Here is a 3249-nt window from a genome sequence, read left to right as displayed (position 1 = left end):
CACATGCCAGCCAGCCCGCCCCCTGGTGGGCTGAGCTGGCCACACACACACCTCTCTCTCTCTCTCTCTCTCTCTCTCTCTCTCTCTCTAATAAAAAAAAAAAAAATTTAAAAAAAATAAATTAAATCTGAAACAGTGAACACCAGAACAAACCTACTAGAAAGACCAATACTAATAAACAAACAAAACAAAAATATTATTGTCAATAAATATGGAAAAATAGTACATTTATATCTGCACAGATATAAATTGTGCAATAATTTTGTCAAATAATGTGGTTTCTTATAAAAATAAACACAAAAGTTTTATGCTATTTAGGAACTTGACCAGACAGAATTCAAACAACAAACACATTTATGTAAATGTCCATATACGCGTCTATCAAGGTTCATTTAATATAGCAAAACACCTGGGAATCATCCAAATATTAATTTATAAGCCAATGGATGAATACTATGCTAACATTCATACCGAAAAATATTATTCAGCCTTTTAAAAGGAATCTACAGTTTCATGACACTGATTATATGGGTGACTCCTAACAATATTAAGTCCTATGAGGAAAACAAGTTTAAATGTCTACGTATGTATAGTTTCATTCGCATGATTTTTTTCAAAGAAAAAAAAATGCAAACAAACTTCTAGTTACCTGATACTGTCATTATGAAGAAGATAAATTTTCAAGGACAGGGGATTTGGAGAGTGATGAAACTAATCTGTACCTTGATTTTGGAAGTGATTACATCTGTGTATACCTAGTTTTACTTTTACTTTTTATTTTATTTTTTTGCAGTACTGGGGAATGAACTCAGGACCTTGTGCTTGCCAGGCAAGCACTTATTCTACTGAGCTATCTCTCCAGCCATTGGATATAACTTTTAACCATCAATATTATAGTATTTAAATGTTGCCAATAATTCTGTTGTGTGTAGCATTATATAGTCCAAAGCAGCAAAGTTATATGCTGGAAACCTACCATGTAACTTCTATCAGTATGACCTCATTTAACAGGGTGTTATTGCTATTATTATTTTCCCCCCAGAAGTAATCAAATAAAATTGAGGTTATTAAAACTGGGCTTAATTTGATATTACTGATGTTCTTTTAGAAAGATGAAGTCTGTACATAAACATACACAGAAGATATGTATACTTTTATTTATTCAAAGCAGAAAGTAGTTATCACATTATCATTCCACTCAGAATACAAAAAATATCAATATTTTTATATATGAATTCATTATAAAAGAAAATATACTATTTCAAGTATCTTTTTTACATTATCTTCCTTAGTTTTGTGTTTTTGAGTATTGTCTCTGGACGTACCTTTTTTGTTTGTCCAAAATTAGTACTTGTGAGTTACCTTGACTCTCACATATTGTCTTAATTGTTGTGTCCTTGAAGCTATTATACAAAGACATCAGTGCTTCCCTTCTTATACCTTCTTTGTGAAGAGATCAGCTCTACCACGTGCTTCTGAATACACGAGAACTGTGAAATTCTCTTGCAAGAAGATTCTAGAAATGCATAAGGACACAACAGTGTTGACAAGGATCATTGCTTATCCTGCACGTGTATGCAAATTATTCATGTTAGACGTGCAGTTTCTTAAAGGAAAAAGAAATTTCCTCCAATTAGCTGTGTGTTTGGATTCTAAATGAGAAGGTGGCAAGAAACTTTCTTCAGTTGGAAACTGAGTGTTGCACACAGTAGAGAATGAAAAAAGAATGTCAGTTATTGATAGGAAGAAATATATGTGCATAAATATTAAAGTCAAAACTCATTGTAATTCAAAAAGCACAACATTGTCTTCTGGCCTTAGAACAGGTATGTAATCGCCAAAGTCTCTTGAGTTGTATGCAGGGAAAAGAAAAGTTTCTAACTCCTCACAAGTTCAAACACATTAGTTATGACACTCCTTCTTGGAGACAGGCCGAGGGAGGAGGTTACTGAATACTTGAGCATAATTATCCACCAACGTATTTACTTTTAAATAATTTCTGCAGATATTTAAAACTTCTTTCATGTCCAGTGTTTATAATCATAGTTGCACTAGAAGCCTTTTTTTCTCAATGAATGCAAACTTACTCAATGCTATTTACATTGTTTTTGTCCTCTGTAATCTCCTTAATGAACAAATATTTAATTATAGTTCTGCTTTACCAATTTTGTATTGAGTACATCTGGAGGTCATATGCTGGAACATTTAACATTCAATTTCATTTTTGAACATATATTTTATTTTTTTGGTTTTTATTTTTTTAATTTATTTATTTTTTGATAACTAATACAGAATTTTACTTAACAAAGTAATATGAATTTCACAGTATTCATTGTAATACATGGTATTGTCTTATAACCAGCTATTCATATTACCAGATATATACACATAAAATTGGAAGAAGAAAAAAACTGGAGCAATGTATAAGAAATTAAGAAAAGAAAAAGTACAAACAATTGGAAAAAAGGAGACAAAGATGTCAATAGAATATTCACCTCTGACAGGACAAAAAAAAATAATAAAATAAATAATTAATTTAAAAAAAGAAAAAAATGGAAATGGAAAGAAGCAGTGAACATATATTTTAATAATTTAAATTAGTCTGATTTTAATACATTACACAATTCCATAAATAACCATATACAGAAACTTAGATGACCTACTTGATATGTGTTATGTGTTTGAAAAAGTAGAATATTCTACTATTAGGTCACAAGTTCTAAACTAATTACTGAAATTAAATTTCATATTTGAATTAATAATTTTGTTTGCATATTTGTACTAAAATGATTAAGCAAAATGATAGGAAATATTCTCCAAGTCTTTGGAATTTTTCCTTTGAATTAAAGCTCTTCTCTAAAATTGAGAGGCAGAAATACAGCCAGATGGAACAGAGTTATAAAGACAAATAATATATATTAATATACAGTAGTAATCAATATCTACTTCCACATCAAAAAAGTCATGTTAATAAAATGTATGCATTTTCCTTATTGAAAAGATAAACAAAAAACCAAGGAAGTATCTTTTTAGTGCCTATTTTGATATGCATCCTTATAAAGTTTACTGAAGACTCCCCTTGTGTAGCATTTTTGCCAAACAGATGTGGCTTCTTACAATCTTTTCAATAGCCAGCAGAGACCACCCCTTTCTTCTATACAAATATTTTTATAATGGAGATTCTAGTAAAAGACACATATTATCCTCCCTTTTATCTCCAAGAAAATCTGCTGTGTATTTCTCTTGGGC

Source organism: Octodon degus, unplaced genomic scaffold, assembly GCF_000260255.1.
Source record: "Octodon degus isolate 3935 unplaced genomic scaffold, OctDeg1.0 scaffold00024, whole genome shotgun sequence".
NCBI classification, from domain to species: Eukaryota; Metazoa; Chordata; class Mammalia; order Rodentia; family Octodontidae; genus Octodon; species Octodon degus.
The sequence above is the reverse complement of the archived record's forward strand: the minus strand, read 5'-3'. Positions refer to the sequence as shown.